Here is a 26,021-nt window from a genome sequence, read left to right as displayed (position 1 = left end):
TCCAATGTACTTTTTCAATGGATAGCTCTCTGATTGATCCAAATGTAGCTTCTATTGCTGGACAAAGATCTACTACTGTTATAGCAGATGCCTGGATGGCATTGTTTAATGATCCAAGTGGTTTCAACAAGAGAGAGAATGGCAATAGTCTTCTCTGAATGTAGTAGCAAAAGTAATCCACCAGCCTCACTACTTAGATTCATCCCATCTTGGTAGATACTTTCCAAAGCAATTAATAATGGCTGGAGTAATTTTAAGACAACAGCCAAGGATCGCTCACGAGAAAGCCAGAGGGTTTTCCCAGGTTGGACTAATTTGAACTTCAGTCCCAGTGTGTCTTCTATATTTTCTAAGATATTCAGTCTTTTTGGACTCTTGCTGAAAAAAGAATATAATGAAGACATTAAATTTATAGCTTTTTAAATGTCTTTTGAAGATTCTGCAGCTCAGTACTAGCGCTAGTTGGAGTAGATGGCCTCTGCAGCGTGTATAGGAGAGGTTAAGGTTACACTTTTCTCTGAGCAAAGCTTGTGCTCCACCATGTCTTCCAGAGAAGTTTGCAGCTCCATCCAATGCACAAGCAGCCATCTGTTTGGGGTCCCATTGACAAGCATTTAACTCTTCTAAGTTGTGGGTTGTCACAGATGCAGCCAATCTGTCTTCTATAACTTGAACATCTAGAAATGCATCTACTGGCCTACCACTGACATCAAGATAACATACACAGTGGCTTAATACTTGATGACCATTTGCATAGGTGCATTCATCAGCCATGTATGCAAATTTTTTGAATGTGGTGAGAGAGTTCTTCACTTTTTCAACTGTTGAGTCTTTCACTGTTGCACCACATGTGTCTAGCCAGTCAGTTCAGTTTCTTGCAGAAAGATAGTGAGCATTTGCTGGTCTTGTTCAGAACCAGTGTTCAGCTTCAGGATGAACAAGTGACAATGCACATAACACTGGCCTCCAGTTTGTAGTGTGTGGTATCTCTTGCTTAAATAGAAAGTATGATGCCATAGCCATGTTTGTTCGCATGAACTGTATTGTGTCTCCAGCAGTCTTAACAGCCTCATTAACACTCATCGGTGTTGTCCTTGGTCAGTGGAGACTCAGAGTTCAGAGCTGCTTTCACATGAGTTCACCTCCCAGGTGAGGGGCATGAAGGCGCCTTGCTCGTTCCTCCAGCTGCTCACTGTTCGCTCTGGCCACTGTTGTTCATTGTGCCACTGTTCACTCCATCACTCTGTTGCCAATGGCCCTGCGCATCACCTTCTGCTGCCACCTGCCACTGTGACCTCTGCGAGTTGGTCTCTTGAAGTTCCACCCAGCTCTCAGTGATTTCAGCTGAGCTCTCAGTGGGGGAACCTCGCTGCTAGTGCAGACTGAGCTGTCTCTTCCACAGAAACACTGTCCCACAGCAGGTCTAAGCACTTAGACCTGATTATAGGTGATTTCAGCTGTCGTGGTCACTTAACAGAACAAAAGACTATCTATGGAGCCTAATCACCTTTGTCTTTAAACAGTGGAGAGGGGCAGGTCAAATAGTACTTGTGACTCAGGCAGACCCTCAAGCAAAACACCTGCCCCCACCCTCTCTCTCGATGCCCTCAATCAGCACAGGGTAAATACAGTTCTACTGCCCTTTACTCACACAATAAGAACAACAACATTTCTTTACCCCCTGCATTCAAGTGATTTGTAACCCAACCCCAGCCAAAATGTATCACTTGGGCAATACAGCTCTATTTGCTGGATACCTAGGTAGAACAGGACCAGATTGTATTTACATTCACACCTAAAGCCTTTCCCCCCAGCCCCCAGCTCATCACTAGCTGTCAGGGAGAGCTCATTTAGACTTTGCTTATAAATCATAATTTGAAATTATTAGGTTGGCCAACAATCACCGAAATGAATGCACTGACATTGTCATAAAAAACAACAGCTGTATAAGGAAGCTAGTCTATGTTCATACTTTTCTAATCTATTATACTTTTTCAGATACACGTATTTTATGATACACTTTATATGCTTTTAAAGTGTGTATTAATGTTTCAATTTCAGTTCAAATTTCCAAACAATCACTAAATTGGCAACACTGCATGTAATGAGTTCTCAAAACTGGGGGGGGGGGGGGGGTTGGGGAAATTCAGGGGGGAGGGGGTAAACACCAGATAGTGCAGCTTGGGAAATCTATAAAGCATTAGCCATAAATACTGCTCCATAGTCCGTGGATACCACAGGTTCAGGGGTGCTTGCAGGAGCTCTTGCTCCCATAGGGAAAAAGGCAAGTCCCAAAACATGATGTCCTTCACCTATCGCTGACTGGCCTGTGGATGACTGGGCAGCAGAGGAAAGCCTGAGTTCTGGAGCAATTCACACACAAGGACACAACTGTGGGTCCCTGAGGCATTCCAGTTTTATCTCCACCCCTGCCTCTGTCTGATTTCCTACTGCTTTTGCTCTCCTCTGCCATCTTACACAGAAGGGGCATCTGGACTATGTCCAGAGGCAATTGAACAGATGGGAAACATACATCGAGGGCAAGATAGGCCTCCAGGGATGCAGGCCATACAGGTACCTAGACAGAGCTATAGGGGTTTGTACGATCTGTTTCAAGTGTTAGAATTCACTTTCCTTAATCTAGTAAGAAAGCAAAATGGTAGCTGCTACATTTTCAGAGATTAGGCAATTAGCTGCTTTATTGAAGACACCAAAGGGAGGGCTGATTTGCAAACTTGTCTCAGATTGTCTTTATATACTTTATACCTCTTCACAGTTATGCATGAAAAGGCAATATTCTTGCCACTTGTCATTGCTTTATGGTATCTTTAGTACTTCATATTCTCCCAAGATATTTGGCAGGCAGTGTGTAGTATTAAATGAATGAACATTCATTGTAAAAGAGACTGTGAAAATGCATGTATTTGGGCAGAGGGAAATTGGTATGGAAATGGCTTTGGCAATATGGTAACAAGAAGAGAACTGGCAGTTATGGTGGGAGAAATGAGACAATAGTTGTTATATTCATGACATTAACTCAGCAAAGTTAGATAAAAACGTGAATGCTCTGTTTGGAAAGTTGCAATGTAACACTACTTTATTTGTTAGACTCCAAAATAATAACACAAGAACCCTAAACCAGAAAGAGACAAAGCAGGCTGCTCCCTAAAACAGAAAAGCACAACTCACCCCACCTAGTGTAGGCTGGCTGGCTGCAGATTGACTGCTGCTAGACCCAGATCACTTGCTTCCCCACAGAGCACTCCAGGCTGCAAGCTGGACCAGGAAAGCCCCTGAGAATTTAAAGTGATAGCATATTTTTAATAGTTTTCAATATACCACAGTACTGAAGATGCCAGAGCTCAGAAGGGAACATACCACAAGCACCAGGGAAACATAAAGAATTGGAAAGAGCCTAACAGAGCTCACAGGTGAATTAGCACTCCCTTTCCTGGTAGTCTTTTGGGGAATGGCTGGTTCCTGCAACCCATTCCTCTCTCCCACAAATATTTTGGGAAACAGTCAGCTGGGCCCCTCTCCCTTCCTGAATCTCTGGAAGATCTGTCCACTAAGTGTACAGCTTCCTCCAACCTCACTGGAAAGATTTTTATGGAAACAGGCTGCTTGATAGTTACAATTCTGCAGCATCCCACATGATTCAGTTTTTACCTCAGTCTCTTTCTTGTATGCAGTCATCAGAACTCAATGTCCAGGTTCTGTAACCAGATGTTGGCAGCAGTATCAAAGAGATGCTAGGGAAGCTTGAACAGAAATCCCAAAAGGAAAATTATTGATGTGTGAACTTACCCCCCCGCCCCAAAGAAGAAAATCGGAGAGGCCTACCATTTATTACCTCCAGACTGGTAGAATGAAACCCAGTGCTGAAAAATGATATTGTACTCAGGGAAAACCTGTTAGGCGCGGTAACGATGCTGGTTCTGGCAGGACCCCACTGAGAGTGCCAATTCAGGACAAATTGCTTAAAGCAGGGCAGTTACAGCCCAAGGCTGAGGTTTTTCCACCTCTAAGGCAAACCAAACCAGTCAGACAGAGAGGACTTTGGTTTTATCCCACTGGCTAACCACAAGTCACACAAGCAATTCCCTTAGACACTCCAGTTTCCCAGTATCACCACCAGTGCCACTCGTTATGGGGATGAATGATTATGAAAACCAATACCGCAGTAAAAGAAAAAAGGTTCTCCCGATCCCAAAGGATAAAGCCCCAGACCCAGGTCAACAAACAAATCAGATCTTACCCACAAATCACGCTGTTGCTAATCCTTTAGAATCTAAAGGTTTATTCATAAAAGGAAAAAGATATAGATGAGAACTAGAATCGGTTAAATGGAATCAATTACATACAGTAATGGCAAAGTTCTTGGTTCTAGGCTTGCAGCAGTGATAGAAACTGCAGGTTCAAATCAAGTCTCTGGGATGGGTCTTTCAGTCCTTGGTTCAAAGCTTCAGTGTAGCAAAATTCCTCCAGAGGTAAGAAGCAGGACTGAAGACAACATGGAGATGAGGCTATAGTCTTTACCAAGTGTAAGAACACTTCTTTGTTCTTACTGTGGAAAATTACAGCAAAATGGAGTTTGGAGTTACATGGGCAAGTCCCTGCATACTTTGCTGAGTTACAAGGCGTATCTGCCTTCTCTCAATGGGTCAGTTGTATAGCTGATGGTCCTTAATGGGCCATCAAGCAGGCTAGGCAGTGATGACACCAACTTGTCTGGGGTGTCACCCAGAAGCATAGCATAAGTTTGAAATACAGACAGTATAGAGCCAATATTCATCACTTTAACTACAAAATTGATACACATATAGACAGCATATTTATAACCAGCAAACCATAACCTTGTCTTAGACACCTTATTTGACCCGCTTTATACAAGATTTGGTGCCACTACAGGACCTTGGTTGCAACAATGTTCTATACGGTCCCAGTTCAAGTCAATAACGTCACAGGAGCGTACATGTTGCTGTTCAAAAATATTTTAAATGTCACTTTTTCTATACTATACAGGTGAAGAAGGGATCAGAGTAAGTCAAAATATATTACCATATTAAATAAGAAATAGCTTTGTGTGTATTTATCCAAGGCAGCAATACTCAACTCCTTTCTCTTCATAACCCTGCAAGCAGATTTCTTCCAGGGTCTGAGTGGTGTCATGTCTGCAGCTGCAATTTGTTAGTAGCTTTCCCACATATAAGTAGTTTTGCATCACTGGAATTCACTCTGTTGGTTTGGTAATAAGCTTCTTACTCAAGTAATAAGTAATAAGCTTCTTACTCACACACTTACAGGCACTTTCTCTTCAATCTTTCACTGTGCTGTGAAGCCAACTTTCTGATTTTAACTGTGCAACTGTAGGAATGCATTGACATACCGTTGTTTTTCATGGTGGAGGAGGGATTGTTTGTTCGTTCGTTGTGGCACCCTAGGTAGTTTTGGTTCCCCCTTATTAAAGAAACATAGAAGCATAAATTTAAAAAAATTAAAAAGGAGGCAGAGATAAAAATGATGACTGGTGCCAGCTTATTTTGTGCATAAATCTGCTCATATTGAATTCATTAGAGCCAAAATTTTCAAGACCGGATATTGAGAAAAGGGGCCTGCTAAAGCTACTCAGTACTCTGCACTTTTGAAAAATCAGGCCACTTAGGTATATTTCTAGGAATGGATTTAGGAGCCTAATTTTGAATTTGTCTACAATGTCTACTTGTCTGCTCATTTGGGCTCTGACTGGAATCAATGGAACTTCCATTGATTTCAAAGGGCTCTAAACCAGGCCCATAATTTTTATTTGCATTTAGATACATAGTGAACTGACTGGTGGATCATAAATACCTAGAAGGATATTCCAACTTTTTGGTTATCACTTTAAATCCCTCTCTTTCTTCTTCCTGCCTTCGCATTTAAATCACACCCTGGACTGAAGAAGAGGTGAACAGATTGCATCCTTGCAATGTGTTACCTTTTAATTTTCACACTAATCTGATTTTGTTCCCTGACCAGTGATAGGACTTCCCTACAATGTTCACTGACTTCTCTTTGGGACACTGAATACTGTTAGGATTTTCCATAGCTCTTCCATACAGAGTAATCCTATGTTTTATTAACGTCAAGAAAACCTAAGGAAAAGGATCTCCTTTTGGTTACATCCTCATTTTTTCCTGATCTTGTTAACATACTAACCAGCTCTATATTTATGGTAAGGATTCCCTCAATTAAGAATTACATTTAAATGAAAGCAATGCTAATGTACGAAAAGAAAAACAATTTAATGTGGAATTTTGCAGATAATGAGTTGCAGTACCTGCTGATGCACAAGGGAGATTAAATATATCTTTCCTAGAAGCCAGCATGACATTTCAAAGTTAAACCATTAAAATACCTTCCATGCTGATGCACAAGGGTAGCTGAATTACAAGAAAACTGGTATAGGTTATTAATATTTTAAATGAAGAGAGTAGTTCAAGTTGTTAGTTTTTGTCAATAGAGGTTATATGTATTCATATAAGTACCACAGACTCCAAGGCTATCAAGATGGTTGGGAAACCAGAAATTTCATGTCAGAAAATTATGGGTTTCCTCAGAACAGTTAGAAATGAAATGAAAAAATATTTTTGTTGGAAAATAAACAATCATTTTAATTTAATTTCAGCTTAAACTGTCATTTCAATTTGGTTTTCAGAAACCAAAATATTTTATCTTGTTCTGATTTTCCCATCTGGAAATGAAAAATGTAATGGGAAAATGTCAATTTTGATGAAACCACACTTCCTGATGGGAAGATTTGTTGACCAAAAATTTCAACTGGCTTTACTTAGAGACATATTAACACATATTTCTTATTTGATGTATTAATATATTTTGATTCAATATAACCTGATAGTGAATGGTTTGTGAGAACATTAGGGTGGATACAGTAAAAGGGTCTAATTCTGCCAAACTTACCCATGTGAATAGTTCTATAGACTTCAGTGGGGACAACTCACATGCACAACATTAACAACATCTATAATTCTTAGCAGAATTGGGGCCTGAGACACATTTGTTAAGTCATTTTAATTAACCGGTTTCCCATACCATGTGTCTTATGTATTCATTGGACTTTCACTTGCTTAGCTGAAGAACAGACCAGACTATATTATACATTTATGTTTTATTAATCAAAATTAAAATTAAAAATAAGAAATTACAGAGGGTAAAATAAAGGGGATTAAATAAAAGTGTTTACAAGGTGTTTACAGCCCAATTCAAGAAAGCATGTTGGACATGATTGTGCCTAGTGAACAGAGCTTTGGATTGGGACACAGAAGACCTGGGTTCTATTCGCAATTCTGCCACTGGCCTGCTGAGTGACCTTGGGGAAGTCACTTTACTACCCCACGTCTCAGTTTCCCTATCTGTAAAATGAAGATAATGATTCTTACCAACTCTTTGAGCGCTGCTGACAAAAAGTGCATTATACAAGCTAGGTATTCAGAAAGTACTTAACTCATGCTTAAGATCACTCCTGAATAAGGATGGACTTAAGCACATGCTTAACTGCTTTCCTGAATCAGGGCCTATAGGAATCAATTTAACATGAAAAAAATAACAAATGATAATAAATCAAATCACAATAAATAAGTCTTATTACATAGTGGTAACCTTTTTGTGATTCTGTACTACTCTAGGAAGATGGTTTTCGTTTCAACACATACCTATGAATCCATAGTACAGGTCCTTGTCAATCTGCCATTCAAGCTCCATAACAATCAAATTGTTGGGAAATTAAAGTGGTCTGATTTTCAAAATTTTATGAACAGGAGGCCCCTTTAAAGTGTCTCAGACTGAGCAACCAAGAAACGGAGGCACCTAAAATAATTAGTTACTATAGAACATTTGTGCTATGCTTTTTTACATTTCTTCGTTTTTCACATTTCTTTTCTTTCTTGCAATCCACACAGTAAGTTAAAAAGAAAAAATTAACTCCTAAATATATGTACATAACTTTCCAAAAAGGTACAGATGGTTACTGAATAGTATAAAAGATCATCAACAAACTGGTTATTAAACTTAATGTCAGGTGTGGTTTTGCATTTTTTACTACAACTCTTTTAAAGATATTACTCAGTGATAGTGAGAGCAGATAGAGAGACAGCTCATAAATATTGAAGAATTAATTTGCCACAGGCACTAATTCTTTGAACTTCTGCCTTTTTCCTCTCCATGGGCACCTATGTCAACAGTTTCCAAGCTACTTCAGTCTCTTACTTAGAGATACAAAAATGCAATTTGTTTGGTCTTTGAAAGACCTTGTTTTCCTTAAATCCCATTTTTTCACATCACGCATAAAACTCTTTTCCCTGTTTCCTCTCTTCCTCTTCCTGTCCTCCATACTTTTCTATTATCATTTGCATCCCCTGCTTTCCTCAGATTTCTTCTGCAGACATGCTAACTATTCTGTCAAATAACTTTAGGAAAACTACATTTTTCCAGATAAGTTAGCTTCACATTTACCTTGTGTAAAGATTAAACTGGAAAATCTGTATTTTCTAGAGCCATAGCATTGCTATATACTATTCTACTCTCTATATATTGACCTCTTACAGGGGGCAACAGATGTCTAAGATCTGGACTGTCCAGGAGAACACACGTTTTGGGGGAAAATCTGGGGCTGGGAGTGTGTTAGGGTCAACCTGCAAGTGATAACCAAGGTGGATGGAAGCCAGAGTGTTGACTGGAGTGTTGCTGGCAAGCTCCAACTATACGCAGATACTTAGGATGTGACCTACAGGCTGTTTCTGAGGGGCCCAGGTTGGGAGTACAGCACCAAAGCATTGTGAGGCACTCAAGGCTGCAGGTCAAGTGGTGACACAGCCCCTCACTAGTCTGGATTTCCCCCAGGATTGTGATACTCCCCGAATAGCTTAAACACCCCTTTTCTCAGATCACCACCTGAAGGTATGAGCCTTCTGGTTTAGCTCCTCAAGGGGCCACATGGAAGGTGTAACACATGAAATTTACAGACACTGTGCACAGGATTCTAGCACACTATTGATCTTTCTTTAAAAGCATGAAAAATACACAGATAGGTACAAAAATAATGAACTTCCCTGCCTCAGTTTCATTGCCACTCTAGAGCATTCACTGGGCTGTGGTCAGAGCTATTTGGGCCCATCTAGTGTCCTTCAGCTGCAGAGCACAACATGGGTTCTGAAACCTGGAGTCTTTTCTCCCCACTTTGCCTTCTCTCACCTTGGCTGGTTCATCCCCTTCCCCTCTCCTGCCCATAATTTCTTGTGTGGCTCCTTGAATCTTCCCTCCTGCTTTGTCACCTCTGTTTCTTTGTCCTGCTTGGGGAATTTCCACTCTCCAAACTCCAGCCCCCTACAGATAAGGTGAAGGAAATGGCTTCTCCCAGCTCTAGCCAACCTATCTATTGACTGGTCTAAGTACAGTCATTAAAGTTAAGTAGTCTCCATTGCCCCTACTCTGGTGGGTACGGCACACTCTTGCCAGCAATGGTGGATACACATAGACATAGAGGCAGTCCATGATACAGAAATTTCATAACTTCACATCAACTAGAATTGATAAACTGTATGGACAGATTTCTCAAATCGTCACAATATGGAAAGAGCAAAATAAATTACTAGTTCATTTGAAATGGGCCCTTGAATGAGTTATGTGATTTTATAATATCTAGTAATTTGATATTTTGCCCTACGTGTATAATTTTGCCAGTTTTGGGCTTGAGCCTATACCACTGAAGTCAATGGAAGCTTTGCTAGTTGCTAAAATGGGTGTAGGATCAGGTAATTAATTCGGAGGTCATGTTGGGTGTGTGGTGTAAATTCCCTCTCAGCAGCAGGATCAGCAGGGCAGCACTTTTATAAGAGGACTGGCGAAACTTAGGTCATGCCAGTTGCTCTTACCTCCCTTGTTGCTCTTTTCCTTCTCTGTGCCCCCTTGTCCTCACCCGTTCTTGAACCATTCAGAGACAAGGCAGAGGCATCAACCCATGCAAAAAAAAAAAAAAAAAAAAAAACTGGGGATAGAATAAAAGAACAGGAGTACTTGTGGCACCTTAGAGACTAACAAATTTATTAGAACATAAGCTTTTGTGGGCTACAGAATAGATAGAATGTAAGGACCTTTCCAAAGAAACAGAACTTCACTATATGGGTGAAATCCTGGCCCTATTGAAATCAATGGGAATTTTGCCATTGACTTTAATAGGGCTATGCTTTCACCCTAAGGCTTTCATTTTCTGTAGAATAACCATTAGGGGCAGTGGTATATATACATACTAAACAGTCCACTTCCAACCCAGAATGTGGCAAAAATGAGAATATTTTTCAAAGTCACCTGATTTCAGAATTCAACTGATAAATAACATTTCCCATCACTTGAGCAGTTATACAATTAATAAGCACTGAAGTTGCAACGTCAAACCTAGTACACTTTTTCACATCATATGTGAATGTGAAATCAAGGTAATCCAGGGTGAGGTAATCAAAAGAATTGCCATAGTATCAGTATTTAACCTATCCCACCCTTTATGTCCCAGTCACACCAAATATATCGTAGGAAATTTGTCAGTGAGAGATCTGATATTAAGGAAAGTTAATTACTGAGAGTCATCATGACAGATAGCTACTTTAAGAAATTATTACAAGGATAAAATCTATTTCTCTAGTTAAAATAATAGACTATCCTATGTTAATGACTAGCAGCTCTGGAGAAAATATCCTTTAAATTATACAATGTGCATGAGAGAGATTTTTAATATGAAGTAGTCTTCCTACTTAGACATCTGTGATTAATTATGTCAACTGTGTAACATGCAAATGTACCCAAGAAATGCGTTCTTAATAATTCAGGTAAATACTGGTGATTCTTTACTCTCTACTGGAAGCTTGCAACATTTTCCATTCTGGACAGACTATTCACTGTACATCACTTTTCTTTTTACATCGATAATTGAAAATTGAATCAAACTATTATATATGAAGAAAGAGTTGATTATAGAGTGGTTCTGACAGTGCAATGGCCATTTAATTAGTGCAGATGAGGAGGAAAACATTGAAATGCACTTAATTCATTTCTCTGACTAAAGTGAAATATGGCGGTAGCTATTTAAAGCAGCTGATTTTTCGCAGTGTCCAAGACTTATGAATAGCTAGTTGATGTAATTCCATTTGAGCTTGTAAGCAGGACAAATAAGTGTTTCAATATCTTTTCTGGGGGCTAGTACCACTTATGAATTATTTAGTAGAAATTCCAATAGATTCTGTGAGCATCTTTCAGCGGGACTCTTTTGCCCTAGTAGACCAAGTAGCATGAGTAGACTAAGGACACTTTACTTCTGAATAAGAGCATTCATACAGGGGTATAATGTGCTTTAATTAATGCTCTTTAAATTCAGACCTTTTGTTGATGTGACTTAACTTTCCTGAGTATCACCTAGTAGACAAGCCCTAATATATCGTTTGCGTCATTCCCTAATAGATCATTTGCAGGTCAGAGAGAGATCAGGTGGAATTTTTCAACTGAAATTTCCACTAGAGTTACATTCCTTGTGCTTCCATAATACTTTACAGTACAAGAGAACAAACAATGATAAATTGTCATCAAATCATCGACGTTAGAGATGGACATTTGAGTCTCATTCATTTTAATATGCATCCCTGCCTAATTTTTCTTAATATTCAGAGTAAATTCTTTCATTGGTTAATTTCTTCTTTTCATTATATCCCTTTGTACCACCTTAAGTGACTCCTTTCCTCATTTTGATGAAGAAATCAAAGAGAATTTGAATTAACTTCTTTTTAAATGCAGAAAGTATATAAATGATTTGCAACATTTGCAAATTTAATAATTCTTGGGCATTTTCTATGTTACTTTAAAAATGAATTGTGAAAGATCTTTTTTAGTCTCCTCTTCCATACATCCTCTATCCCCACAAATTCACACCAAAATCATAGTGGGCCAGATTAACCAGCTCTTTTTCTGGCAGAAAAATTTTGATTTTTCCAGTTATCAAATAGGAAATTGATAATTAAATATTTAGTTCTGGATGTATTAAACTGAAATTGGAATATTTTGTTTTGTTAAACTGACCCAAAATGTATTTTGAATCATTGCTTCATGACAACGTATTTTGAGCCCCATTCTCTCTGAAGGGCTTTGTTCCCTGACTGGACTACTTCTCCATGTGCTCTTCCCTCTGAACAAGCTGTATAGTGCATCATGGGAGATGTAGTTTAGCCAGGGTGTCCTGCCCATAGGAAAGAATGGGGGCATCTGACTCCTGAACTGCAACTTTCATGAGGCAATGCACCAAAATAGGAAATGCAGTTTAATGTGAAACTGACTTGAAATAAATTGTTTTGGGTCAGTTCATCAAAACAAAACATTTTGATTTCAGGAATGTCAGCATATTTTGTGTCCATCGAAAATGCTGAAATATTTTGATGTTTCCAAATCAAATTTTTTTCACAGTATTTTATTCTGTGAAAAGTTTTATGTCAACTTTTTGTCCCCCCAAAAATGTTGAAATATTGGAATCATCTCTAGAAATTACTTGTAGCCCTGAACGATGCCATGTGACTTGCACTAGGTAATCATCATCAGACTCGTGCCAGCACTTGTATGTGTCATATTTTTATCACAGCTATCACCAGTGAGAAAATATTTTCTGCTTCTACAAAGATGATGTGATGCTACAGGAGTCACCTTCCTCTAAGAAAATTCTACGATGCTGCTATTTGGTTGGGTAGTAACAGGTTTTGTTTTGCAAATGTAAGTCATTACTCTTTTCTCGTCTTTATGGTCGAGCTGCATAACATATTGTATTGTTCCTGCAGCTTGCAAATAGATGGTAATTTGTGTAAATGACAATGACACAGTTGTTTTTATTTTAATTCAATGGGAGCAGCATTAGGTGCAACATCTTACTCTGTATACAACTTTATTTTAAAAATATTATTTATAATGAGATTTGTGTAAGTATCAGAGTACCAAAAGAAAATCAATTAAAAAAAAACTCCTAAAAATATCAATAGTTATTTGATGTATATTAATGAGGCTAGAGGTTTCTGCTGAGAAGAATTTGAGAGATAAACTATTCCTTTTAAAATCAAGGTATATGCAGGACAAGTTTTAACTGTTTAGACCACAACCATTTTAAGAACTTCTGACAGTTTTGTGAGGTCTGGAAGCATTTTATCATAACATGATTGTTCAGAATATAATTACCTGGATATTTTGCCATGTGAAACTTTCAGTTAGTAAAAGGCCAAGTTCTGCTCTCTGTTACACCCATACGATCCCGTTAACATTAACTTTAACTGGGGTTCCATCAGTTTACTGGGGTTGCAGAAGTGTACGTGAGAACAGAATTTGGCCTAACAACATGGGTTATCATTGCTTGATTAATAACTGCTTACCAGTGTAAAAGGGGGTGGGGAAGGGCAATCTGTCCCTATATTAATAATAATAAAAATTTGTTCATAAACTGTATTTTGACAAGTGCCTAACATATTATATGGGTCAGGGCATATCTTTTAGCTGAATACGAGATCAGATAGGAATGCTGTGGAGAAAATAAAAACTGATCACAAACCTTACTGAAGATATCACACATCTGGATAGAATAGTAACAAATGGGAGATTGGGTAGAATACCTTTCAGCTCTAATTATTTCATTAACAGACAAATAACCTCAGAGAACCGTAAAATGTATAAATTAAAAGGCCTATTAGATCATCTTCTCTTTTTCCATGTCAGTGCAGGATTACATTTATTACTAACTTTTTGTCCAACATAGTTTTACATGTGCCAGGTAATGGGGCTTCCGTGACTTCCTTTGAAAAGTATTCCAGAGGCAAAAAGATCAGACTAAATATGCTAATATGAAGGCTTTCCCTTAGACGCCTATCCTAAACTTGTCCTGAGTTAATTTTTTGTCATTAATATTTCAGTTGCATGTTCTTATAAATAATCCATCACTGGAGCATGATGTAGATATTTTATGGTATTTTACCACAACATAGACAAGATGAGAAGCCACACAATTACAATCCGGAATTATGGCAGCGGTTTCCAAACTGCAGGTTGTGACCTCAAATGGGGTCACGCCCTCAGCAGATGGGATCATGGTGATCCCTCGTGTGCGGAGGACACCATTTTGTGTTGAACAGTGTGACCTCTCCTGTACAGTGTGTGTGAAGTCACACTGCATAGAGGACACCATTTTGCTCTACAAAATGGTTACTGTGCATGCACCAGGCAACACGGTGTGCAGGACTCCATTTTGTAGAGCAAACTGGCATCCTCCATGTGGTGTGAGTGGACATGCACCATATATGCGAGGTCACATGGTCAGGAGCAAAATGGAAGTTCTTCACACACTAGGGATCTCACACATACAATGCATACAAGGTCACGCTGTGCAGAGAACACCTTCTGTGCTACAAAATGGCATCCTCCTTGCTGTCTGGGGTCCTGGCAGGAAATATTTCCTTCAGATGGGTTTGTGCAGCTTGGGAACCCCTGAATTATGACTTTTCGGGCTGGTTGCACACTCCATTGGCACAATAAATCTATACTGTGAATGTTTCCACATACCTCATAGGAAGAATAAAGAGCTTTCTGGCATATGTTGGGTTCTCTAGGAAAGCTCAGGAACTAGCAGGCTTACAGTGACCAGACATCCTGATATTAGGGGCTTTGTCTTATATAGGACCTTATTACCCCACCACCACCACCGTACCAATTTTTCAGACTTTCTGTCTGGTCACCTTAAGTAGGCTGTTTGTGTTACATCCCACCAAGACCATTCAGCTTGCTTTCCCATTTTCTTATCTAGTGAGTAAGTGGGGAAAGGAATGTTAGATTATATTCTTATTACAATTTACAATGTTTGCAAGTTCCCAAAAGAATATGAGTGACTCGTCTCACATGAAGCTTCTTTAATACTGAACACCTTGGCGGCTATTTGGATTTGTTATTTTTTTTAAATGGGACTGGAATTAGTTATCTTGGAGATATTTTTGGAAGAAGATTAATTAAGCAGTCTACATTAGCTTGACAGCTACTGCTTATTCCCCAAACATCACACTGCTGACTTTCTTGGAGACAGTGGGGAAGATTTTCAAAAGCAGAAGGGGGAGTCAGGCATCCAAATCCCATTAAAAGTAAACTCCCCTGTATGCCTTTGAAAGTCTCCCACAAATATCCTTTTCCCATGTTTCTGCTTCTAGCAAGGCCCTTCAGGCCTTTTTTTTTTTTTTTAAAGGAAAACTTCTTAAAATGTGAAAGGCCCAAGTACAGTTCAGAAAAGGCTCCATTTTGTAACTCTTATGCACATAACATCTGATCCAAAGGCCACTGAAGACACATTGACCAAATTACTCAGTGAGAGCATCCGCAGTACTGCTCTCCTCTTCAGTGCAAGTATAGGCTGCAGAATCAGTCCCCAACATTTGGCAAATTAAAAATGAGGGAATATTGATTTTCACTGCCTCGACTCCACAGCCAGCAGGCGGTTTCACAAAGAGATAGTCTGTTAAACTGACTTTGCACACTGAAACAATTTAAAATAAGACACCCCCACACACACACACACACAATATGAAGGATTCATAAAACAAATAACTCATTAAAAGGGAGCTCTAGGGAGCCATTCTGACAAAGGGCAGCCTAACAGTTTTTATTCAAAAGACACTTTAACTAACAATAATACTGTGTTTGAGGCATGAAGTGACGATGTGAATACTTCATTGAATTATAATCTAAATTAATATTTGAAACACAAAGAAAGATGAAGCTCATTCAAAGGATGTGCCAAATCATCCTCTACATGGAAATAAGAGTGGAATTTCCTTCAATTATTCCATATAAAAGCAAGTTTCTCCACTCTGTGGAACACAAGAGGGGGTTGGTCCACTAAATCCATGGCTGTTGAAAGGTTATTGGGTCACTTCCCAGAGGTTAGGGCCATATTCAAGGATAATGTGTGTCCAGCAGCATCATGGCTAAGGCACAATCTGAGGGTATTATAGAATTCCAGCTGCTAGTGGGTGTCAGGCCCAGAACAAGCTGCCCCACAATCAGTGGCACTTGCAAGCTCACATTTCATGGGTCATAACAAAACTAATCCTTAGCAAGCAGATATCAGAGGGAAGGGATAGGATAAAAAGTTCTCAGGCTCTCAGTGACAGGGTCAGTATTAAGTTTGCTTGTGCCCTGAGCAGTACGTCAAGCTCATTTCAGTGCTGCAGAACAACTAATGTTGGACAACACCACTTCACTCTAGCAGAATTTCTCATTCAAAATGAAACATGATTTTGGTTATATTACTAGGAGAGCACCTTTTACCCACAAGTGACTGGAGATGCTGCAAGAGCTGTACAGGAAACCAAGAAAATCCTATAGCAGGGAGATCCATTCCTTGCTTTTCCAAGTTACAATTACATCCGACGTCATGCAGTTAGAGAACTGCCATGTCTAGAACCTGGTGACCACGTTCATGCCAAACTGGATGGAGAAAAAGGATGGACTACGCCAGCTGTCACAAAGAAAAAGAACTCAGTGCCCAGATCATATGTGGTCAAGACCGACAGTGGAGAGTTCAACAGAAACTGTGCAATCAACAGAACAAATTCTACAAATAGCAGATGTAGACCAACAAGACTACCCAAGGATTCCAAACCAATCACAGCCAGTCATTGCAACTAATGGACAGCCAGAAGACCAATTTGTTACACGCTCAGGTCACGTAATAAAAAAACCAGCATAATTCAGAGACACTTAGTAGACTGATACCTACTGAACTTCAAAGATAATGTGATAGTGTAAATATTGTAAATGGTAAGAATGTAGAATTTAAAGGGGGGAGATGTAATGAAATGCTAATCTGTGTTATATTGATCAGCCACTAGGTGGCAGTGTGTGTAAAACACCTTATTTAAAGCTAACCTTAGCCATAACTTGCAGATCATTACAAGATCATATGATGAACACATCTGATGTGTATAAGCAAGCTCTATAACTAGTCCATATCTGATGCAGAAGTACATGCCGGTGTCCACTAAAACTACAGTTCACTATACCTGGAAAAATAGTCTGCTATAACCAAGTAATGATATTCTCTGAATTCAAGTAAATCTGCAGCTAACCTCTTCCAATGTTTGAACACTGTATTGTTAATCATTGTCTCAATTTAATTTGTACTGGATCTCCTTTCAAAAGCCCAATGTCATCAATCCTCCATTAAGTTCTTCCACATTTCTCACTAGGCCCATCATGGCTCCACTCTGCAGCTGAGAAAGTTGTTGGTCTTTTACCCTATGATCATATGCATCCTGAATACAGAACTTTTATCTTTGTAAGTTGTTTCTGTGGTGGACTGGCCCATGCAATTCACTTCAGAACACCTGCAGGTCTAGTCAGAACTGTGTCAAAGTGACTTCAACTCTGGGTTGAAGGTGATTGTAAGTCCCTTCTGAGATGACTGTGACATCACACTCATCAGTTTCTGACTCAATTTTGAAGTCAATAGTCTTGCCAAGAATATTCAGTTTCATTCTCCAAGCAGGTTCTGTGTTGTCACAAGTGATAGATCCCAGAAAAAACAGCTCTTGAGTGTCCGTAATGAGAGTCAGTTCCCTGATTGCTGTGGTGCTGCAAATAGCTGCAAAACGTCCATATTTCATGCATGTATTACACTGGGTGCCTCTGACTGGACGCACATCATCTCTCGGGATATGACTTTTTCCAACATCTTGTGCATGTGGGCTGGAATTTGTCCCTCTTAGCTTGGAAGTTGTCTCTCCTTGTCTCAGGGGTCTTATGGTGATAACTTTTAGCACTCAAGCTGCATTTGCTAAAAGCTTCTAACCTAGTTTCTTGTTTGGCAAGTTGCTCTTGGTTTTGCTGTCTCCCGAGCTCAAACCCCTTTGCTATTTGAATAGCTGTGGCTAGGGTTAATTCTCTCTTCAATTGTAGCTGCTGTGAAAGTTTTTTAACTTGTTAACTCAATAACTAGCCTGTCTCTGGTATTTTCATGTTTTGCATTCGCCAAAATCACATTTTTCAGCCAATGTACGCAATTTTCTTATAAAAAACCCACTGAATATTTTCCCCTGGTCCTTGAATTCTCTAATGAAAGCTTCTCTTTGTACCTCAGAGAAATGTGTTTTATGAAAGTATGCATCAATCATAGCCAGAACCCTTTAATAGTTATCGTTGTGACTGTCTTCAGTAAAATCAAAGGATTTAAAGATATGCTCTGCTTGCATCCCCATGGCATAAATTAAAGAAGATACCTGTATATCTCGAGTTTCTTTGTGGAGCTTGGTAGCAATGCAAAATCTTGCAAAATATTGAATCATAGAATCATAGAATATCAGGGTTGGAAGGGACCTCAGGAGGTCATCTAGTCCAACCCCCTGCTCAAAGCAGGACCAATCCCCAATTAAATCATCCCAGCCAGGGCTTTGTCAAGCCTGACCTTAAAAACTTCTAAGGAAGGAGATTCTACCACCTCCCTAGGTAACGCATTCCAGTGTTTCACCACCCTCTTAGTGAAAAAGTTTTTCCTAATATCCAATCTAAACCTCCCCCATTGCAACTTGAGACCATTACTCCTGTTCTGTCATCTGCTACCATTGAGAACAGTCTAGAGCCATCCTCTTTGGAACCCCCTTTCAGGTAGTTGAAAGCAGCAATCAAATCCCCCCTCATTCTTCTCTTCTGCAGACTAAACAATCCCAGCTCCCTCAGCCTCTCCTCATAAGTCATGTGCTCTAGACCCCTAATCATTTTTGTTGCCCTTCGCTGGACTCTCTCCAATTTATCCACATCCTTCTTGTAGTGTGGGGCCCAAAACTGGACACAGTTATTAAGAAGTGCTAAATATTGTAAATACAAATAAGATCAGTAAAGCTGGAGTTAGGAGGATGTCATATCTTTCTGCAGTTGAAAGATATCTTTGACATGTTGACTTGAAATGCCAACAATTATTATTAACTCTTTTACAAAGTGACTGGAAAATACCACACAATTCTGGTAGGAAAAGCAGGGTTCTAGGAAAGAGGCTTGAAAAGGCAGGTCTCTAAGTGTAACATGTACGGCACCATCCTGAGAACTGTGCAGGCGGATCAGACTGCAGGATCACAGCCTCTGTTAAGAAAAGTTTGAGTTACTATTACGGAAAACTTGAAGATACATTAAAAAAATTATAATGTAACAAACTGCAATTAATCAGCATGGATTAATGAAATGTAAATCATGTCAGACAAATTGGCTGCTTTGTTGTTTTAAATAGCAACTTGTTCATCATTTAGACAGTCGCAACTCTGCCTTAGCTTTACTGGCTCTGATCTTTTATTATCTCATCTGCTCATTATTTATTGCTGTCATCCAATTTTAAGTTTAAAATACTTGTTTTCAGCTGCAATGATCACATACCTCCAACCATGTCCGATCTCTCAGACCTTGCTGCTTTTCATGTCCCACAGCTCATCTTCTTCATACCAGAAACAATGCCAGTGATGAAACAATTCTATGCCTTCTCCCACTCCTATCTCTTTGCTTTCTTCCATAGCAGTTTGTTTCCATATAGAGAATGACTTCACAAACTTAGCCGCCTGTTTTCTCTTCAGGCAAATCCATGGGTTCCTGACCACTTGATAATTAAAGATCCAGTGGCACCTTTTGAATTAGGTAATAAGATTGTATTGAGTACACCTTTATATTTTAAATGAATAAAACATCAATTTTTGAATTTAGCCGCAGAGTTCAGTGCCAGAATGCTGAAGAAAGCAGAGACCTTGTTCATGTGGAATTCTATTCTATAGAAGTTTGTACTCCATGCCCATCGCTACAGTAGGCAAATGCCTGACAATTTCTCCTATAATATATGCACCATAAGGATAATATTTTCTCTTTCTGTTCATTTTACAGAAAAGCTAAGCTGAAGTGCATATTACATTTAAGTTTGGAATGGCCAGTGTCAAACTCATTTCGATTTCATTAGACGGACTTCCACAATTACATACCAGCTGATGAGACGGTTTCATCTCCCTCAAAGTCTCAGCATAAGGGCTGATATCATTGCAGAGGACCAGCCATGATTATCAAAGAGCTTTGGTCTATCCCATTAAGAGTCTTGAAGATTAAAACTGAAAGCTTGACTTCAACTTGATAGGAAACAGAGATCCAGAGTAAAGAGCAGAATACTGGGCTGTACGTAAAGCACTTTGGTACCATAAGCAGAGATGGTGGCACTGACCATTGTTAAGGTTGTCTGACACTTGTCATTATAGTATGCAGGGTTGTTGTAGCCATGTTGGTCCCAGGATGTCATATTTCATTTCAGTTTATAATACTGCCAAACTTTAACTGTTCCATCTGAAATTTTTCCATGCCAGCTGTCTGCCGCAGGCTAAATTTGCTCTTCCAATGAAAAAACACTCAATTCTGGCTAAATTAAAAGCCTCTAAAAATATCACTTACCACATGCTCAGTAGAGACTTGTTAGAGTTTGGCAGCTAAATTCTCCAAAGATTCCATCAGTGCTGAGCATGCTCCAGCCCAGGACTGCAGGGACTGAGAAGGACTTTCCCTCTAATTGCTTCACTGGGCACAGGAACTGAGAGTGAGGAAATGGTTTTTCCTGTATTCTCAATGCTGGCACCCTGGCAGCAAAGAAGAGGAAGTTGCCTGATTTGAATGTAGAGGGGGCAAGAGTCAGACTGGGGTGAGGGAGCAGGGGACGGATAGCTCAGTGGTTTGAGCATTGGCCTGCTAAACCCAGGGCTGTGAGTTCAATCCTTGAGGGGGCCATTTAGGGATCTGGGGCCAAAATTGGGGACTGGTCCTACTTCAAGCAGGGGGTTGGACTAGATGACCTCCTGAGGTCCCTTCCAACCCTGATATTCTATGATTCTATGGGGGGGCAGCAGAGAAAATAAAGTGGGACAAGGACTATGGGAGAAGGGCAGGGCACTGGGGGGAATGTAAGGAAACACATAATGAACTGTTAAACAGATAAATATTAAATAATGTTAGAGAAGAATCTATTATATAGTTAATAGCATTTTAAGAAAATGTAAAAGGAAACTTCTGCTTTCTTGTTAACACAGCTTTCAAAGGTTGTAAAAAAATCAGAAAGTTTGCTTGTGTCTTATCTACACTGAATTCTTGGTCTGTGTAAACAACATGTCAAAGCAAACCAAACAAAAGTGTAATTTACTAGCCAGGTGCAGTTGTCCCTATTAAGAGACTAGGAAGAATGGGTACTGACTGAACAGAAATAGATAACCCAGGCAGTAACTTCAAGGTCACAAAATGAAAATAAGTACGACTAAAACAACTGTTTTAAAAAAAACCAACAGATTACCTGAAAGCAATGAAAAGATAGCTGGATTGACTAAGAAGGGAAATAGCAATGGCTAAAAGTCAAAGGGAAAGATAAGGAGATGCATTTTTATTTATCCTGTTAAAACGCTAATTGGTATCAATTAAAAGGATTTTGGGATACTATTATGAAAATATATTTAGAATAGAAGTTTTATAGATGAGGTGGTTTTAATAAGATGTGCCTGCGTAATGTTATGAAACAAGGTATAAAGAATGTGTTTCACAAATGGGGATGGAGCAATGGAGGACTCACCCCTGATTGGACCACCATAAATCTCATAATGACAGAAACAGCCTACCTGTGCCCGAGGATTGTGTAATTAATCATTACGCTATCCTGTTTTACTTTACTTATGCACTATATTTAACTAAGGCAATTATATACTGCCCTAAAATGCAGGAATACACACTCAGGTCCACGCCACCAAGAATTGAAGGAAAAATTGGAAGTGAAGGGAACAAATGGGACAATTCCTTCCATATAACTGTCCTGTGGCAGCCATGATGGGTGCCCCACCAGGCATGGTGAAAAGAGTAGGAAATCCAAATCTCCTTCTCATGATGGAGCGTTTCTCTCCATCTTGAGAAGTGGGGACACTCCCTCAGCGAGGCTTGGATAGGAGATGTTTGACAAACAGTGTTAATGGATATTGGGGCGTCACTTCTGATTTATTAGGAGAAACAATCAAGAACAGGACTCTGAACAAATGACATCGCAAATATTTGATGGTAGTGATTCAATGGCATGTATTTCAATGCCAACCTCCATTAAAATTGGCTGGTGGAAAGCACAAGCCACATTTCCTTCAGCGAATTTGCCCACAAGACAGTCAATTGTGAGGTCAAACATGGGCTCATGGTGGATCTGCTAATATGTGCCTCCAGATTATCCCTGCTGCTAAGAGTGGACAGTGGGTTATACCAGTTGCTCACCCAGTGTATATTGTGAAGGGGTGTGCTCCCTCAGCAGTACAATGACCTCACTTTAGAATAGGGACTGAAGAGTGTGATGCAGACATGTAAAGGCAACAGCAAGCATTTACCTCCTCCAAGCATGAATGCGGGAGGATACAAGCTTCTATGGTATCTCTCCATGGGTGCGCCACTGTAGGTATATCTGTGTCCCTCTGCCTCGGATCGGATATTTTAGATAGCAGTGTTCATTTGAGCTGCCCATGCACTGTCTCTCTCATGCTCTGCCTTAAGGCTAATTAGAACTGTGCGAGTGAACCACCCTCAATTCCTTCTTTATCGCAGAGCCATTATTGAGAACTCTGAAGCAGAGGGGAGGAGGGTGAGTTGTGAAGCACCCATAGGGACACTCATCTCGAAGAACCATCATTACTGCACAAGGTGAGTAACAACTTCTTCAAGAAGTAGTGTCCTTATGAGTGGCTCTACTGGAGGTGACTCCCGAGCGGTATCCCCAATGCAGGGCTGATGTTTCAGATTCGAATCTGTTTTGGATGACAATGCAGTGGAGCCAAAGACAGCATTGGAAGCTGAGTTGCTAAAGATTACGTAGTGTTCTGCAAAAGTATGAGCAGATGCCCAAGGCACTGCCCTGTAGATTTCTGAGATGGGAACATCTTTAAGGAAGACAACGGAGGTGGAAACTGATCTCGTGCATATGTATGCATTCAGGATGGAGGTAGCAAATTACAAGTACGATAACAATAGTTAATACAGTTTGAGACCCATTTGGAAAGTGTCTGAGCTGGTATTGCAGCGCCTTTTGACCTGTCCGCAATTGAGAGGAACAGCTTAGGAGATTTCCTGAAGACCTTTGTCCTGTTCAAATAAAAAGCCAAGGCTCGCCTAATGTCAAGCGTATGAAGCATAGTCTCCCTATTGTCACAGCGAGGTTTTGGGTAGCAGGTGGGAAGGTGAATGAGCTGGTTCATGTGGAAAGATGAGGTCATCTTAGGGAGGAACTGTGTGTGTGGCCTCAGGGTGACTTTGTCTTTAAAGAAAATTGTGAAGGGGTGTGTGTGCCATTAATGCCACTATTTCCCCTATTTGACGTGCCAAGGTGATGGCTACTAGGAATGCTGTCTTCATGGACAGATACATAAGAGAACAAGAGGCCATAGGTTCAAAGGACAGTCTAATTAGGCTCTTTAGAACTAAATTCAGATCCCACGTTGGAGTGGGGTGTCTGGCTTGTGGGAAGAGATTTTTCAATCTCCTTGATGAATCTCTTTGTTGTTGGATGGGCAAAAACTGAGTGTCCATCTATCTGTTGGCAGAAGGCCATGATGGCCATAAGATGTACCTTGAAAGAGCTAAGAGATAGCCCCACTCTCTTGAGGCCAAGCATGTAGTCCAGCACAAAGGGGAAGGAGGAAGATATCGAGGCAATTTGCTTGGAATTACACCAGACCTGGAATCTTTTCCATTTTTGTAGGTAAGTGCAGTGGGTAGCCGATTTTCTACCATGTAATAACACTTCTTTCACCTCCTCAGAACAGCAGCTCTCTATGTATTGGAACCATGAAGGAGCCAAGCCTTGAACTGGAGGATCCGTAGGTTGGGACGGTGGGTTTGCCCATCGTTTTGGGAAAGGAGGTTTAGAATGAGCTGGAGATGGATTGGTGGACACATCACTAGCTGTGCCAGGTAGAGGTACCACATCTGTCTCAGCCAGGTGGGAGCAATCAATCACTTACACTTTTTCTCTCTTTATTTTTATCCCGACCTTTGTCAGCAGAGGGAATGGAGGAAAGGCATATAGAAGGCCTTTTTTCCCATGGGAGAAGGAGAGAGTCTCCTAAGGAGTGTTGCCTGAGACTGGCTCTGGAGCAATAGAGTGGGTATTTTCTGTTCAGGTAAGTGGCAAACAAGTCTATTGTTGGGGTTCCCCAGTGAGAGACTATGCAGTGGAACACTGTTGGGTTCATGTCCCAATTGTGGTCATGCGAGATCTTGCGACTGTCTGCTGTCGTATTCTGTACTCCTAGCAGGTAAGCAGAGAACATTGAGAACATTGTGGCAAATGCACAAATTCCATAGTTTTAGTACTTCCGTGCACAGGGAGGATGATCTGGTGCCCCATTGATGATTTATATAGAATGTGCCCCTTACGTTGTCTGTCACGATCTTTGTGAGAGTGTCCTTGATTAGCAGAAGAAAGTGTGCGCAAGCATTTCTGACCGGTCTTAGTTCTAAGAGGTTGATACGGATAGTCAGTTCCGTGGGGGACCATTTGCTCTGAGCAGAGCACAAAGGAGGGAGAGCGCATGTGCGGGCTGAACGGACACTGCTATCGAAATCTCCTATCAGAGATGCAAGGGTGCAGATACACCTATAGTGGAGCACCCATAGGACACTACTCGAAGAAGCAGCTTTCTGGCTGATTTTAAATACCAGCAGAATCTCATAGTATATGTGGATGGTTTGTCAATACTCACTGTAATATTCACTCAGGCTTTGTTAACCAAATTAATACAAGGAGATTGAAAATTAAATCCACTGCGGGCACAATTGGTAAAGCAGAAGGCAAACGTCTTGAGACTAACGCTGCAGCATAAGGAAAGATCTGTGGATCAGCAAAAGGTAAAAGTAATTCTATCTTTGCCACTGCCCACTTCTGAAACTACTAAAAACAATTTTTGGGAACGTCGGAGTTTTCCTGGGATTTTATACCGGGATATGCAGAAATAGAAGCTCCATTATATGCTTTGCTTTAAAAAATGCAGCAGTTAGGAGTGGAATCCACAATTAACTGCAGCAGGCTCTGGCCTCAATGCCTATGTTAATTCAACCTAATTAGTCACAACCATTTGTGTTGGAATTAGCTGCTGCTGTGATGGCATTAGCAGCCACCCTGGCTCAACATAAAAACTCGAAGTTAAGGCCAACTGCTTATGCATCCAGGGTTCTAACCTTTATGAAACAAAAATATTCGTGATGTAAAAAACAAATGCTAGCAACCCTGGATGCAAAGTGGAATAAACAAAGCTGACATGGCAGCGAAAGAAGCAGCTGTAAAGCCTCCAGAATGGAAATTACAATTCAGCACAACTCCTGTTAACACTGGTAAGGCACAGTGGAAGAATTTTAATTTGTTGGCCCTGCAAAACCAGGATACCACCATACAAAAATGTGTTCCAGGCAGGAATTGAAATAAGGAGACCCCACTAAAGGTAATCCTAGCCCCCTCAGGAGAAAATTTATGAATGGCTCAACCCTCAAATCAGAGGGGGTAGTTGTTCCTAAACCACTACAATTTGCACTGATATACACGTGCCATGACTTGCTCACTGGGGAGCATCAGGACGTTGAAAAGAGAGTGGCCCACATATAACAAGTTGGTTGGTGGCCACAGATAAAGTAAAATGTTAAACGTTATGTTAAAAACTGCCTGGTAGGGGCTTGACCTAACCGAGGTCCTACAAACCGGAAGGCCAAATAAGGACATCAACAACAACAAAAAAAGGGACCTTGGGTCCAGTTAAAATGAATTACACTAGTCCCTTATCTAAGACTGTTCAAGAAAATATATTTGCCTGGGTAATTGTTAAAGCTTTTTCTAAATGGGTTGACACTATTCCCAGGAAATCTAACAGAGCAGCTGCAACTGCTAAAATTCTGCTACA

This window comes from Natator depressus, chromosome 1 (assembly GCF_965152275.1).
Source record: "Natator depressus isolate rNatDep1 chromosome 1, rNatDep2.hap1, whole genome shotgun sequence".
In the NCBI taxonomy this organism is placed as follows: Eukaryota; Metazoa; Chordata; order Testudines; family Cheloniidae; genus Natator; species Natator depressus.
Note: the sequence above shows the minus strand (reverse complement) of the source record.